General features: G+C 42.5%; 1 pseudogene; it reads right to left on the reverse strand.

Annotated features, from left to right (window-relative positions):
* Positions 1–4,010: 4,010 nt before the first annotated feature.
* LOC139912500 (zinc finger protein 536 pseudogene) lies at positions 4,011–9,207 on the reverse strand (annotated as a pseudogene).
* Between the last annotated feature and the right edge of the window lie 7,890 nt (positions 9,208–17,097).

Consider the following 17,097-nt stretch of genomic DNA (forward strand, 5'->3'; position numbering starts at 1 on the left):
TCTAATGAAGTGATGCATATGAGTTATCCACCCATACTGGATATGCAAGGGGGGGGAGAAAGGTAAATAATTAAATAAATACCTCAAGTGAGCTGTGTCTATGGAAAAAGCATGCAGCTGGGCTCGGACAAGTGATTCATTTCATATGGAAATAGGCTTTAAGATTTACAGCCATGCATCACCGTCAATGCAATCACCGCCTCACATACTGTATGCTTACATAGAGTTTTGGCAGTTATATTGTAGATATCAAACAGCAGACAGTGGGGCCTTGGCTCTCTCTATATATGCAATCAAGTACCTGAAATGCAAAACACTGATATACGGTGACTGGTTTGGTTTAAGATGAAACAGACTGAGAGAGAGAGAGTCACATACAAGACTGGTGAGAAAAACAGGGGCACCAGATGTTCTTTGATGTTTATAATAGCATATATTATTAATATTAATTAGACCACATAGTCAATGACGCATTTGGGACGTTTCCAAGTCAATTAAGCCAAATGGCATTCAGGAGACGGTGGAACAATATTTCAAGGCAGGTGTTCAGAACTCCCTGGGTAAATCTTTTTATCTGCATGCTAGGAAAACAAGCATTTTGAGCTTAATTTGAGCCTCATATCTGCAATAATAATTAAAAAGAGGATTAAAAGACAGAAGTGAGAGGGAGACAGAAAAGCCAACAGGTAATCAGTTTAGACAAACCAGTCAGACCGACTCCGATCTCTGAATAAGAACGCAATTTGTTAGGACCAGTACAAGACCAAGTTAGATAAGCAGCCGGTTACTTAAAAGATATTTTTACTGTCAGTAATCACAAAGAATAGACTGATGTAACTGGGACAGCCAAATGCATGCTGATATAGTGACTTCTGTGGACTTGTACTTAATCTGTGTTTCTGAGTTAACCACTGCTCATATTACCATTCACAGTTTTACAGTGGGTTATCATTTCAGGCTTTCTTGGGTGTAATGCTTACAGTAAAAGTAGTGTAAAAGAGGGGAATAAGGGACAAAAGACAAGTGGGGACAACATCATTACATGGTGTCTGCTCATTGACCTTGGGGTTAAGAGTATTGAATGGGACTAATTAATAACTGTCAGACCATTTTATATTTGTTAGGCATGTTTGTATTCTGAGTTGGGATCCAACTGGTCCAATGTAGGTCAGAGGCCCGAAGCATGTACCCCTCATTAGTTTATCATTTTAAGAGGACTCGTTATTCATAATCTAAGATTATAATTACAGTCAAAGTATATTTTCAAATCTGTCTTGATTAGATGCTGCGAGCGGCAATTCTTAACACAAGCCCTCCATTGAAACCAATGCGTGATTTCTAATTTAAGATGCTGGGTGTTTGTAGTTAAAAAATCTAAATCCAGCACTATATCTGGATGTATCAAGCAAAGGAGCCGTCTCTCACACTGACAACCATGACTGTACTATATTTGCTATCCATATTGAGAACATCAATAACTTCATGACCACCATAGGCTGACTATGAATAATGCAGCCAGTAATTCTGGACTAATCAATGTTCCTCAAGCTGAACATCTGGCAGTGGTAATTCTTCCTCAGCATCTCCGCTCTCCTGAATTAGAAAATACTCTCTCTCCCTCCCTCTCTCTCTCTCTCTCTCTCTCTACGGCCAACCATCGAGACAGACAGACTTGATCAGTTACAACCCCCCACCTCCAAAAAAACTTATCCCTGTTATTAAACCCTCATCAAGTGGTGCGTGTTCTCCATATGTGTAGGATTTACCTATCTGTCCCGCAGCAGACCTGTGTGTTGAGCCGGGGCCAGCAGCGTGTGATTGTGTTAATTAATCTGTCATTGTGAGCGCAGGGAGCAGCTGCAGAGGTCTCTGGGATATATTGTCAGAGCTAAACAATGCGGTGCTAAGCCCCCAGAGTGAGTCTACCATTACACAGGACTAAGAACAGAGAGGAGAGGAGGAGAGGGGGAGAGAGAGCCTGCCGGATCCATCATTGACTAAAGCAATGACGCCTGACCTTTACAATGAATTAGTTTCCATGCTTAATATTGACTGAAATTAGAGTCTGATACTGAATGTGCCATCCCAGAACTCTGTGCACTCAAATCCTAAGCTAGCCAGCTATCATAAATGTTAGCGGGGAGTGACACAGTATGGTCTTGGAGATAGGGGAGAAGAGGGAAAGTCAAAACAACAGAGTTTGAATATGTTTTCTTAAAGAGCAACCAGAGAGGGATTTGTCCATAAAATGCGAACATTTACATGTAAATATGCAGATACAAGTATGTGTGCACAATATGGAAACAAAACATCTAATGAGATTAAACCTGATCCATTTATCTCTGCTATACGGCCATCATTTAAGAGGATACTGGATCAAATCCCACAAGAGCGCATGAGACTCAGATACATAACAGCAGCGCTGTTATGTAGAACCCCGGTAGAAAAAAAATAATGATAGTCATGAGCTAAGAAGAAATAGAATAAAGTTTGGATGTTTTTTTTTCCTCTTAACAGCACTGTTATAGCAGCAATTTAGACTCATGATAACATGTTAGCAGGATGCCATGACAAGAAAGGCATTTACCCAGGGAGCCGAATCATCCAAATCACCAGGTGGAACAGAAGACTATCAATAAAAATACCAGGTGGTAGATCAAATCATAAAAATCACTGGGTGGTATATATCAAATCATTAAAAACACCAGATGGCATGCATTAACATCTTGTGCCCCCGTAGGCAAGGGGTGGGGATGTGACGGATATAAAATAGAGGGTACTAATTATCCCTACAATTCAACATGATGCCATTATATTTAAAAGGAAGAGAGAGTCCTTGTAGATGGCAGTAATATTTGTGGCGGTGTTACCCTGGAGTGCTGCTGACCGCGTGCTTCATGTCCACCTACACTAAGTGGAAAAGATGAAGCCAGAGTTCTCCCTCAACTATTCTGTTTTGCCAAAACATATATCAAGGATTATGAGGTGCTTTAATTTGGTCCTTTGTTGTATCTACATGCAGACAACTTGTGATATTTTAAGCTTATTTGTTTATGGCATGCCCTAGAGATAAGTCTCTTTGTTACACTCTGTCGGTTTAGCCAGAACCACATGGATTCTCAGACTAGAAACATGTAAAACTGAAAAGAAAAATAAAGAAAATAAAAGAATCAAGCAGTAACTCTCAGGTTTTTGTTGCTTGATTGGTAACCCTTTAAATTACAGGCCATTAATTATGCAGTAATGGCTGGAAATAACTAATTTCCAAGTAAAATAGATGTAATAACTCTTTATAGCATTAGAGTGACTGGTACTGAGTAATATAAAAGTAAAAAAAAAAAAAAAAAGGTGCCAAGCAGCAGGCTACGCCTGTTATGGGCTTTCTGTTGTTTTCTGTTATTTGTGTAGAGTTATTATGGAGTACATTTGATTACCTATGTGAATATTGTACATAGTATTGATATGTCTTTTCTAAAATATATAATATATGATTGTATGTATTCTACATTATAAGCAAGTGGAAACCTAATGAAAAAACATTGATTGTTTCTGCACAGGTGTCGTCACTTTCTGTAATGAAAGTCCCTCTCCTCTGTGGAGGATAAATCAATGGGGACAGTGTGTTTCTTCCTTTTTGAACTAGTTCATTTTTTGCCTCCAGCACCTTTCTAAGTTTTCAAAAGTGTGCAGCAGTTCTACTTATTTAATACAATAACATCTATTTTACTTGGATATTACTTAGTTATTTCCAACCATTGCTGCGTAATTAATGGCCTGTAATTTAAAGGTTTACCAATCAACAAACATCTAAAATAGCCTTCAGAAAATTTGTTTTGATGAGATAGTGACTGAATTACCTGTAGCTGGGGAAGAGGATTGTGGCCGGCTGTCCTGGGACGATCCCGTCTCTGTGATGATCTCTGTTGGCCCATGATGACTCAGACCGCCTGGGCTGCCGGGCCTGCTGATGGCTTTAATGTCTGGGTCACCAAGACGCACTTTCTCATCATCTACTGGGACACATCTCTCTGCCAGGTAGGAACACTGCTGCTGCTGCTCTTTAGGATTAAACATTTGTTGTTCCACAGCCAGTGCCGGTGCCATGATCTGCCAGCCTGGGTAGCCGCCGCTGTTGAGCGTGTCTCTGTCAGCGATTGCTTTCTGCAGATACTCCATACTGTTTGAGCTCAGTGGAGGGTGGAGATGATTCAACCCCAGCAGAGAAGAGCTCTCTCCATCAGTCAAAGGGCCAGGGCCGGAGGAAATCATCCTCCCTAACATCTCCCTGACCTTCATCTCAACGCCTGCTGTGGCCAGAATCTGGTTATAGTCTGTTTGGCCGGCTCTCTCAGCTGTGAGGAACCGGTTGTGTATGCTGGAAATGTACTGGGAGTAGAGATTGGTCTGAGGGTCTTGCGTTAGGCTTCTCATGTTAACAGATGCTTCGTGCTCAGCGGGGAGTTTACTCTTAGCTGCCAGCTTATTGAGGTGGACCTTCATGTGGTTCTTGAGAAACCAGGGTTCTTTGAAACGACGGCCACAGATTTGACAGCAGTGTTCGAAGGAGTCCTTGTGTTTCCTCATGTGGCCCTTGAGGAACCAGGCCTGGCTGAAGGTCTGGCCGCATACCTCACAGGGGAATTCACCGACGGGCTTCCCCTTGTCGCTGGCCCCCGTGGCGGGCTTCTGTCCTGCCCCTGAATCGGCGGTTATATGGGCCGTCTCCACGTGGCCGATGAGCTCCTCCTCGTGCGCGGCGGCGAACTCGCACAAGGTGCATTTATAGGGTTTATGCAGAATCCTGATGTGGCGTTCGAGCTCCTGCTGCTTCCTGAACTTGCCCTTACAGAATGAGCAGCGGAAACCGGTGGGCTGCGGCTGGATGGGCTCATCTTGGATGGTGGTCACCTGAGGAGATGTGGATGTGTGTGACAGGCTCTCCACGGCGCCAGAGGAGGTTAGGGAGAACTGAGGTTGTGTTGGGGCAGTCTGTGGCAGCTGGAGCTTTTGAAGTTGGGTTATATTAGATGTTTGCTGACGGCCGACGTGGCCGGCTCTCATGTGCCTGTCCCTCAGTATTGCCCTCTCCTCGAGCTCGTGAAGCAACCTGTTCTCCTCTCTGATTCGCCCGCGGCCTTTGCCCAGAATGCCTTGCTTGTGAGTGCGGAGGTGTATCTTCAGATTGCCCTTCTGCGCAGCCCTGTGGTCACAGTAAGGGCACTTGAAGGGCTTCTCGCCTGTGTGCGTGCGCATGTGGAGAGAAAGGATGCTGTTGAAGCGGAAACGCTTTCCGCACAAGGGGCAGGGGTACTTCCGGTTCTTGCGGTTGTCTTCCTGGGTGGAGTTCACCTGGGAGGCGATGTTCTGGCCGGGGACCCTCAAGAACTGGGAAAGCTCCACTCTCCCATTCATACTGCTAAGAATCCTTGCGTCCATGATTTGATTGGCTAGAAGCGCCATCTGGCTCCTAATTGGGTGGGTGGCTGGGGTAATGAGGCTCTCCTTTCAGGGATTGGTTGATGTTACAGTATGGTGGTCAGAGATGGCTATCTGGGACAGTCAGAAGGTTAGCAGTGAACTGTGTGTTGATTATTTACACCTATTCAATTGAAACAGGATTTGGATTCATGCTGCTCAGCTGAGTGTCTCTGCAGGCATCTGTTGGAGCTCAGACCTAACAAGAAAATAAAGGGAACAGCCATTAAGTACTTTCAAATTCTGCAAAAAAAAAAGCATTCTAATACATTTACTTCCAACTTTGAAATCATAAGAATGGGTGAGTAAATTGTCAGCGGCATTATATTCAGTAAATAAAATCTGTAAACTGCTGTATGCCAGTGATGCAGCTCAAATAGGTCAGGAAACAGAGCAAAGCAAGTTCTGAGTCTCCTCATCCTGTGTTAAGTATACCTGTGGTTTTAGATTATTGTTGGAGACTGTGAAAATGCTGATTAAGTCTAACCTCAAAGGCTTCCTCTACAAATATCTCATCTTTACTAAAGGGTAAAGTGAAAATCTTTGTCTTGATCTCATTCTGTACTGACACACAATACTAAGGCAGCATAAACATCAAAGACTGTCTGCTTCCACTTGCCCTTCCTCTTGCATTTTACACATCTGTGAAACGCTTAAAAAAAAAAAAAGATTAAAGTAAAAGAGTTAAGCTTTTTCGGCAGGTCTATGGCATATTTGAATAAAACCTTTACCAGGGATAATTATGTCACAGGAGTACTAAGAAAAATAAACAACTTAATGATGCAAAAATGCAAAGTAAAGTTAAAGGAAGAATATCCAAATGGAAAGCTAAAATATGCTTTATATCTCCCCTTCCCAACTCCCTTTTCAGCTCCACTGTAGCAGCAAACAAAGCCTCAAATTCACATCGTGCTACAATGGTAGAGGTCACATAAGCGAGCCCTGCACAGCTCTACTGCAGAACCAAAGGGCACAGAACAAAGCCTGCACTGTCCACACAGAATTAACACAGGCTTACATCATCCTGGATTGCAACCTCAGTCAGTCATGAAAATGATGTACACAAAACCACACAGATAAAGAGCTGGCGTGCCTGCAGCGAAGGCTGGTGTGAGCAGCCTATCTGCTCTGAGCTGTCTGCAGATCAGAAATCAATGTAAAGCTGTGCAACCGACCTAATCATATCTGACAGCAAGAAAGTGAGAGAATGATACTGCCATACAGTAGATCCACTTCGTATTTGCTAAAGTGGTATTCCTCTGATTACCTAAGCATAGCAATGAGGCATAAAGCCGTCATATGTGTGTGTGTCTGTGTGTGTCTGTGTGTTGTGGATGGATGGGTGCGGGTCCATGTGGACATCGGCGTGCGTACTGAAATCTGTTGGAATTGGTGGAGATGAGAGCGGCATGCAAGTCTGTCAGAGTGGATTAGGCTCTTTTGGGAGAGATTGAGAGAGAGCTTGATTGTTATTAAGCATCGTGTCACAGGAGCTCCTCTTAGGTGTGGCCACGCGTAGATGAACAAGGAGCAGGTGTGATTTAGCACAGGCAATAAAGGAAGGAAATGTGACACATAAACATTTTAAACCAGCCATGGGAGCTGTGCATGATAGATGACTTTAGATGTGACAATATCAAACCTGGTTACACTTCTTTTTTTTTTTACAATTGTGAGGCTAAGGATTTCTATAAAATATAATCTTCAAGCCAGTGGAGGCACAATTTTTTCTGCTTGGTAGTTACTGCATATTGACAATTAGGATGGATGACCGATATTGTAAATCCATACTAAAGTGACATTCTGTTCCTAGCAGAATGACATATTTCTTTTTAACAGCAGAACTGGGTAAATAATACCTTTGCTTGCTGAGCCGACAAATACTTCTAACGCACAACAAACAGCATTCTAAGCCTGCAGCCAATAGCTGCAGTGCCCTTCTAATGCAACATATACTAAGTAAATAAGACTTTATCTGCAAGTCTGTGGAGGGGAATAATTTACAATTTGTCAATTAGTAAGCAGTCTGATAATATGTATATCTAATGATACAGTCTGATGATATGCATATCTGATGATGCAGTCTGATGATATACATATCTGATGATAGTCTGATGATACACATATCTGATGATACAGTCTGATGCTACACATATCTGATGATACAGTCTGATGCTACACATATCTGATGATACAGTCTGATGCTACATATCCCAAATTCTTTGTCACATGGCTCTGTCTTCTTCACAATTGCACTTTACAAGAGATCACAGCTTTCAAATTCTTGGAATTCCATGAATTCCCAGTATATAGATAACAACTGTTTTATTCATTATTAAAGAGTAGGCTTATGCCCAGTCAGTGCAACCCCTGTGCCATGCACTATGCCCTTGTGCCTCACTTCACCCACGCACCCACCCACCAACCCAGCCAGCCAGCCAACCAGCCTGTGGAGTGGCCTGTCAAGGGATGAAGCGCTTCTACAAGGCAGAGGGCAGTGGTAACACAGCTGCCCACCATGACCCAGACAAAAGATAACACCCATATACTTTCTGACAGCCGGATTAATGAAACCCTATAGGAGCTTCTCTGTAGGCCCCCCAAAAGCCTGACGGAGACAGAATAGTCTAACCAGCACCATTCATTACTGGAGAAGTACAGAGCACAGAAAGAGCACACACAGCACTGACAAACTAGCTCCTTGTGAGTAATAGCTAAAGAACTCATAAAGGAATACATACACATTTGTTGTGGATGCAGTAAATCTATGCCACTCTTTTTACAACTATCAAATCTGGCTTGTTCCTTGTAAAAATAAATCTGGCGTGCATGTGGTGCGGTAGTGACGTGCCGTAATTTGGGAGTCAGCTATTTCATTTGTTGAGTGAAAATGAGTCTTTTCCATTGATTTTGTTTGTTTCATTCAGTAATGCAGATTAGCAGCCTTGAAGAGAAGTTCCTCTGGCCACACAGAAGCTACAGTGCAGCGATTGCGAGTCTGACTCAAAACACAAGGCTTTCTTAATGTGTGTGTGTGTGTGTGTGTGTGTGGGTACCCGTATGACTTGGTAGAAAAACTCTCCCACACTTGTCATTACTTCCGGTTCACTAAAGAAAGTCTTTGAAACTGCTCACAAATGGCATACTACACTGTAGTGCAGGGGGCAGAGAAGACAACATGGTTTCACATGAAGTAAAATGTGAAACAATGAGCTGAAGGAAGCAGGCAGTGTTACAATCTCATATTAGTGTGTGCGTGTGTGTGTGTGTGTGTGCGTGTCATACATGCACTGCATTTATGAGATTCCTCTGAGGCTTTCAATAGAGCTCACACACAAAGCAGACCAAGGAAATATAAACAGTCTGTTGAACTCTCCCTCATGCACATGCAGAGACACACACACTCTCAAACACATTCTCTCTCTCTCTCTCTCACACACACACACACACACACACGCGCGCGCACATGCATATAGAATGTATTTTAAATCACTAATGTGTAAACAGTTGCTCTTGTTTGCACAGACCACCTGTTCTTTCTGGACACAAACAAAGCTCTGGCGCACGATGGGATGTGTTAACAGTGTGGGGTGCGTAGGGGATGCCTTGCGCAAGAGAAGCCTATCCACATGGTGTAGGCTGCATCAGATGGTTGGGCCCTGCAGGACAGCAGCCATCTCCAATAGAGCTCACACGGATCTCAAAGAACGGAGCCTCTTCAGTCCGGAACATATTGACATGTTTTGCTTTCTCTGAAAGTACAATTTCCACCAGTGCGAAGAAAGCATCAGCTGCATAAACGATCATAAAACTGCCAGTGCGGCTCTCACATACAGTACATCATTTAACTTAACAGTACTTGTGATTGGGCTTATATCATTCTGTTTTTTACATTACACTTCTATCTCATTCTCAAATATTTGCGTAACTGCATAGCATAAGGGTGATGGCAAAAATGGAAGAAAAAATGAATGTGTCTACTTTCAGTTCCTAAAGCACTCGGAGGCACTAAAACAAAAGTCATTAAACGAGTCATCACAAAATCACAGCAGGAGTTTGGTAATGCCACTTACAGTATCTCATTAAGCTATGGCATCTACAGGAGAAAAAAACTGACAAACAAAGAGCATAATCCAAGGCACATTAACTGGGCTGATAATTCAATGAACTCTCATTTGGCAGCCATCTTGCCCTTGTGATGGTCTTTTTTTTTTCCAGCCACAGCAGCACAGCACAGACCCCTCATGAAGTTCCTCTCTCTCTCACCCCTCTCTCTCTCTCTTTCTCTCTCTCTCTCTCTCTCTCTCTTTCACACACACACACACACATTCTTTCTCTCGATCCCTCTCTTTCCCTCGCTCTCTAAAACAACAAAACATCCACCATTAGACAACGGGGTACCAGCGTAATTAGAAAATGACTTCCTTTGCAATCCTAGCTAAGTAGTTTACACACTGTAATTACAGGGACAAAATCATCTTTTCATCATTTCACTGATTGAGCTCATCAACCCAGTGGGATCCCAGGATTGTGCTCAGGCAACATCTGGGCTAAGAGAATTAGCCTTTAGTTTACCAGGCCTTACACAGTGGCAAGCAACGCAGCGTGAGCACCGGACATGGCCGTGGCACACATCTCTAATTGAAATCGCTTTCGGATTGTGTGTCAGATTGGGCATCAGATCACATGGCGTTTCAGACGAGCCCCGTTCAAGGGAGCGCTCCAAAGTTTCCATCCAGTCTTACTTCACTACAATAGGAGCCTGTTCAAGAGGAGGGCAAGGACGCCGCGCTGCAGCTATCTTTATTTCCCATACTTCCAAAATTCCATATCAAACTTTGTACTCCCCCTCGGCGCGCGGCCGCACCGTGAATCGAAGCATTGAAGATTGACCTTGGTGCGCAACAACACGCCTTTTCACGGGGAGCTCTGTTTACCCAAATTCTCTGTGTGCCCTTAGCCTTGACTTTCTAACAAACACATGTGGGCCTGGAGTTGAAGGTGAAGTGCTTTCGTCTCTGTCCTGTGGAAGAGCTCTGCCTCTGTGTGTTGGCAACAGAGGCAAGTGTTTAATGTGGCAGCTGTTAGCCTCGTGGATTTTCACTAATCACTCTCTCCTGATTACTCTGATGAGTGTATGATGCTCTTAAATAATCAACCCGCAATGAAAAAAAAAAAAAAAGCAAAATAATTATCATCATCTCCCTAAGTAGTGCAGCTGCACCCGCCTGCAATAATTACAACTAGAACAGGGCGCCTTCTCTCGTCACTTACAACCACTTATTATTAGAGATAACGCTAATTCGTGCGGTGGTGGGCGACAATTCTTCATGGGGTTCATCGTAAAAAGCCAAACCTTGAAAGTTATGACACATTAGAGGTCTTAAAGCCAAGGTATGGTATTAAACATCGCATGCTGAGACGCACTGATAATCTGCGCTGGGGGAGTAGTAGACTTCCTATCAGTAGCCCCTTGGTTGCCTTGCTGCCTTGCCCTCACCACACCCATCCCCCCTCTTGGTATCAGCCTGGCAGACACAATTAACATTTTCATAAAAACAATTCCCTGCCTCCAATAGTCCAATGTAATTTGTTTTCCATCTCTGTTCATTAATCATTGTTTAAATCGGTGAGCCATCCCCTCCACTCTGCCATCTGCACTCAGCTGTGTTACAGATATGACACCTTCCCCCTTAATCGGAGCTGACAGCCAAGAGAGGAGGCCTGTGGAAAATAGCTTCCTGCATGTGCACTTCCACCTCACACACTGCCAGCAGGTGAGAGTGGGTTATTTAATGGCTTCTGATTAATCTCAAAGGCAAACAACATTACACTACAAAATTATACAGCATGCAACACCATATAGGACGCAGCAGCATCACTATGAAAAGCACGCAAAGCGACAATGACCGGAATAACTAGACCGACACTCACTAGACATACTTCACAACAATGGCGATACATTCCACATTTTGTCGAAGCTGTCGAGCATTTTTTTTTTCTTCCTCTAGTTAAATTAGTGCAGTGTTCCTACAATATGCTATTGTTTTCCTGGAATTGGGAGCAAGGTTATTAATTATTCACTGTTGTGTTCTCATATGAGGGGGCTATGCTTTTCACTGTATTGCCTCATAGCTCAAACACTTAGGGCCATGGTACTCCGGCAAATTTCATGAGGCAACATCACAGAGATATTATGATCACGAGGCAGACAGTTATGAGATTAAAAGTTTCCTGAAGAGTTTGAATGATTGGAAAGGTTCAGATTCTCTCTGATAAGATTTAAAAGTTGCAGGGTTTCTGCAGTCCACGGGGAAAGGCAACTCAAATAACTTTTGCCTCACTCTCTTTCAAAGTGATTTTAAGCCTATCTAAATAGCTTAGACATTTTTGGGGGGAGAAAATCCTACTCAATGTGGTGGCAGGAGGGTGCCAAAAAGTTCATCTGGCCTGTTGATTTGAGCATGGATTACAGATATTCAAATCATGTGCTTCATGTTCAAACAAGTGCCTCTATCAGGGGAGAAAGTTGCCAAGCAGAGCTTTGTCATGTAAGCCGTATGATTTTACTGCAGCATAATGAGAAAATGGCTGTGGCGCTACATTTAATACAGTTTCATTCACTCACCCTCCCTCACTTAAATTCCCTCTCAATTATGGCTGTGATAATTTCAAATTCTCCAGTTTCCAATTTGCATCAAAAGAGACGCTGTCACCTGTGCAGAGGCAGAGTTTTTCACCAGAAACGGTGTCACACCTTAAACATGCTCTCAGTTGCAAAGCGCATCGAACAAATGCCCAACTCGTGCTTATTGGGGGCTTCTAACAAGGCCAGCAGCGGTAGTAGTAAATGATGTGTATATTCAAAGCTGAATATTTCATGTTGATTGATCGTACTGACTGCCACCCACCTGCTCCTCCTCCTGTCCCACCGGAGCTGGCAAGAGGAGAATTCAGTAATTGAGAAGAGCAGAGCATGGTCTCTCTTTGCTCACATATGACAGATGGGGCATCATCGCTTCAAAGGAGAGCATTTGGAAACAGGAGGAAGGGGGGCAGAGGGTGAGGGCGGTTTTGCAACCAGCTATGCCACTCTGTACAGGTGACAGTAAAAAAAAGGTTGCTCTAGCCAAAGAATGGGCAATGCAACAGTCAGAAACACCCATAAGCAGTGTTAATAACTGAAACTTACAAAACCTGTGGATGCATACTTCTGCACATCCAAATAAGATATCTATCATTTTGTTAAATCAGAGTGAGGCAGAGCTGTACATTCAAATATAGTCACACAGACACATTACATCATGATTCTCAGCCACAACCACCCAACTTAATTAGTCCATATTTCACAGTAAGAATATGGTGCATCAGATATGTTGTATTTTCTCATAAAACGATTTTAAGCATCTAAATTGTGAGGAGTAAACAGGAAATGATGAAAAAGGAACATAATATGATATAATGGAAAGGAGAAATAAAGCATAATTGAAGATGTTCATTACAAAACATTTCTACTTTACACAAAACCTACAAAAAAGCGCCCGGTAGGCACACACTGGCTGTTGTCTCTATTCTGCCGAGAGACTCTGGTTTTTATTTTTGCTGTAACGTATCGAAGTGAATTCCATAGTCACCTTTACCCCTCGCCATTACTTACTTTTCAGTAAAAAAAAAAAAGCCAGCAGAGGCAGCTTTGGGAAATGCATGCCTGTCAGAATCCGGCTCATCTGAAACTTATACTCACTCACTTCCACAAATAGCTGAAGTAAATCTTAATAAGTGATTTTCTTACCTGGGCACTCCGAGACGCAGCGGGCACGAAGTGACAGTTGGAGTTCAGCGGAGAGTGATGTTGGACTGGATGACTGACTGACTGTCTGTCTGGCTGTATGCTTCATACGCTTTATCATAAACGCTCCGCTTTATCATAAACGCTCAGCGGTCGGACCCAGATTCCCCTCGCGTTGCCGTTTCCACCGAAGCTCTAGACGCATTCGTCAGACGCAGGCAGCGGCGTGCCTTCCTGTAGTAATTCCAGTTCAAGAAAGAGGTAATGAAATCTTCTAAAATTACTCGGGATACTTCGACATGTCCCGAAGCCGTATGTCTCCCTCATCTGGCCACTGGTGGTGTGTAAGTGTAATAGACTGGCACCGTGCGTAAAATGCGCATTGGCGTCTCCAAGATGTAGATCCCATCACTCCTTCTTATGCACAGTATGCCAAATTTGGTGAGGTGATTACCTGCAAAGCAGCAATTCTATATTATTTGAAAACTTCTGTTTATAGTATGATAGGGTCTGAAAAACGTATTCTCTCTTCATATGAATCTTGAGCAAAAAATGTTATTTATTTATCTAATTATTTTGTGATGAGTCTTACTTAGCCATACTTTCGTAATTTTATAGAATACCATAATAACAATAATAATAATATTAATAGTATTGGCCACTGGATTCATGTATGCTTGAATATTTCTCATTTGTATGGATGGTTCATTGTTTGGGACTTGCACAGAAAACATATTCTCTATGTAAAGCTTTCTCCTTAACCCCCATGGAAAATGTTAACAAACTGAGGTGGCATGGTGGCCGTGGGGATCTTTCTCAAAGTATTCCTAATGAGGATTTTACCCACGCTGACCCCGTGTATTGAATAATGCAGCAGTTGCAATCTCTGCAACTGTTTTAGGGCACATAAGGGAAGTGAGGGTGGCTACCTCTGTGATTCAGCATTTTCAGGAGTCGGTAAGTGGCTCAGAGGCTTCTTTTAAGAAAGCTTAATTGGATGCTTGTAACATCTATCACACTTCTGTCATCCTACTGACCTTCACTGTGGATTATCCTCCCTGAAAATGAGGGAGAGCTATCTAACTCCAAATAAGTCCAGCATGCGCTCTGAGCACATCCACTCACAAATTCTAAGACATAATCAGAAGTCTAAACATCTACAAGGCATGGTCAAAATAAAGCAAACGATATACAGCCTGCACTCGGTGATGGGTCCTGGGGTTTGGTGGTGTGGTGTGGGCTGCATTGGTTTACATTGAAAACATTTGGACAGTCACTCACATTTTTATGCTTTACTCTGTGCTCTTATTATGTTGGATGTGAACTGACTCCCTGATTTTGAGGTGAAAGTTTAAGCAGTTAGGCCTTCATTTTATGTTTCAGACACCACATTTTTTTATACATTAAGAAGGCCACAAGTCTTTGGACAGATTAGGGTTATATTCAATAAAGTTGTTTTTTTGTAAAGAAAAAAATGTCCAATATATATAACTTAAAAATGTCAACAATTCTTAATATATAACTGAGAGAAGTCTGCTCCCATAAACTTCACCAGACTCTGGATGTCTTCTTTTCATGTGGTCCTGACAGCCGCTCTGAATCACAATGCAATCTCCATGAAAATTCAGCAGCAGACTCCATCCAACTCTGAATTACTTTGATGGAATACGAAGCACTCGGTTGGCTAAGTGACTTGGAGTAAACAACGGTCTCGGGTATCAAAGTGTTGTGATGCTGCAGAGCTCGGAGACGGCCATGGATCACTTGAGCACTTGTTTCTCCCCACTGATTTCCTACTAAAGTTCATTAGGGAAATAAGTGAGGAAGAACAGCCAGTGCAATACATTTTCCCCATATAGGCCAGGAGTGCATATGATGCATGGGCACAACACTTTGATGTATGTATGTAGCTGAATCTGTAATATCATAGGTTAACATAGCAGTTAAGCAGGTATACAGGGTGCTGTTTAATCCATTAGTCTGACATTTGGAGCTAAGACCAACTCTCTCTCTCTCTCTTGCTCTCTCTCTGTTTCTCTCTCTCTCTCTCTTGCTCTCTCTCTGTTTCTCTCTCTCTCTCTCTCTCTCTCTCTCTCTCTCTCTCTCTCTCTCTCTCTCAGGCCCAAGCACCTGTCTGGACAACAATACCTGCTTGAATCCTTCATCACACAACTCTTAAAATCCCTCTTAATCCCTGAAATGTAGATCTCGTTTGTGTTCCAGCCCATTACACAGTTTGTATTCTAGATTTTCTTTGAAATGTAAGTTTTGCCTATGTTCCAGCATATACCTTCACAGCTTAGCCCACTTAAGTCCATTGATCTGTGTCTCACCAACGCAACGCTACCATGTTAAGCATTGGCTAATCTGTCTCATGCTACCTGGATTTTCATATTGGAGAAATAATCCTGATGAGGGGAGAGGGAATGGGGAGAGAGTCACCTCAGGACCAGTTTAAAAGCTCCTTATCAGAGGCCTGCACTCCCACCATTTAACAAAAAGGGGAGTGATAGCCTTTCAACTCACAAGCTGCAGCTTTAATTAAAGCTGCTTTGGAGAGATGAAGTACAGTGGTGTATGAGTTTCACTGCCCAAAATCAAAATCATGTCCAGAACAAAGCAATACAGTCGTGATGGTCTTTTCAACTTTCACTATGAAAGCAGAACAAAACTGATTGGAACTGATCCTTCCAAAACTGTCAATGGCAACAGAAAAAAAAGAAAAACTTTTGAGAAATTGCAAAAAAAACGAAAAAACTGTTGAATGTTCCCCATTAATGACCATGTATGTTTTAAATTCAACAGTGTATTTTTAATTATGTGGCTTAGTTTTTTTTTTTTTTTTTTTTTCTTAACTTTATTGCCATTAACACACAGTAACAGGCAATTAACATTACAAAACAAAATCACCTTGAGATTGGGCTTCACTTGACATACATACACATATAGATGAAATGACACCGTACAGAAGTAGAACACACACACATCTACCTATACATATACCTACAAAAATTATACATCTAAACAATAAAGTACAAGATTCCTAAGGTAGTCAATAACCGATGTCCATTTTCTGTGGCTTAGTCTTTAGGCAATGAAACTGTTGAAGAAATGATTTTCTGGTCAAAGCTCTTCCATCCGATGATGGACCGATATCAAATAAGATAAAGCTGCTGCATTCTAGCCCACTGAGTTCCTAGGTTTAGCTTTTCCAACTAGTTCTGTTAAGTTTCCTAGGTGAAGCTCATCCCCCTAGCTCCATGTTGAGTTTCCTAGATACCAGCTCACACAGAGGGCCACCCCCAACATAAAAGTTCACTCGAGTGCTAGTTCTTTTGGATCCTGTCAAGCATTACCCAGACAAGACGAATAAAAATTCATACTTACCCGTGTTTGCTGTATTGGGATCCTGCCAACAACTTCAATTTGTTGAAGAAATGTTCTGGAGTCAGAGGTTCATCTTACTTGAATATATATTTATTAAAAGGAGTCTCATGAGAGGAAGAGATGCACACAGCAGGAGGCTACGTACACTTCTTCGAAGAGAAAGAGATTGAACCAGTCCTTTATGTATCTTGAAGGACGTACAGAATGTGCTGACATCAGAACAGGTCACCAAAGTAGAGTAGAAGCAACACGTTATGTCTTAAGTTAGAGCTTCCATAGACATCTCGGAGACATCCAGGAGCCACTCTGACAACAAGACCTCTGGCATAGTAAGTTACGGCACAAGGGTTACAGTGAGGTGACCATACATCATGAAGCCTTACATTCCCTGAGGTGACCCCAGTTAAGCTGTTAATACAAATGTTAAATTTTCTTCCACAGAAACA

This window comes from Centroberyx gerrardi, chromosome 4 (genome assembly GCF_048128805.1).
Source record: "Centroberyx gerrardi isolate f3 chromosome 4, fCenGer3.hap1.cur.20231027, whole genome shotgun sequence".
Lineage (NCBI taxonomy): Eukaryota > Metazoa > Chordata > Actinopteri > Beryciformes > Berycidae > Centroberyx > Centroberyx gerrardi.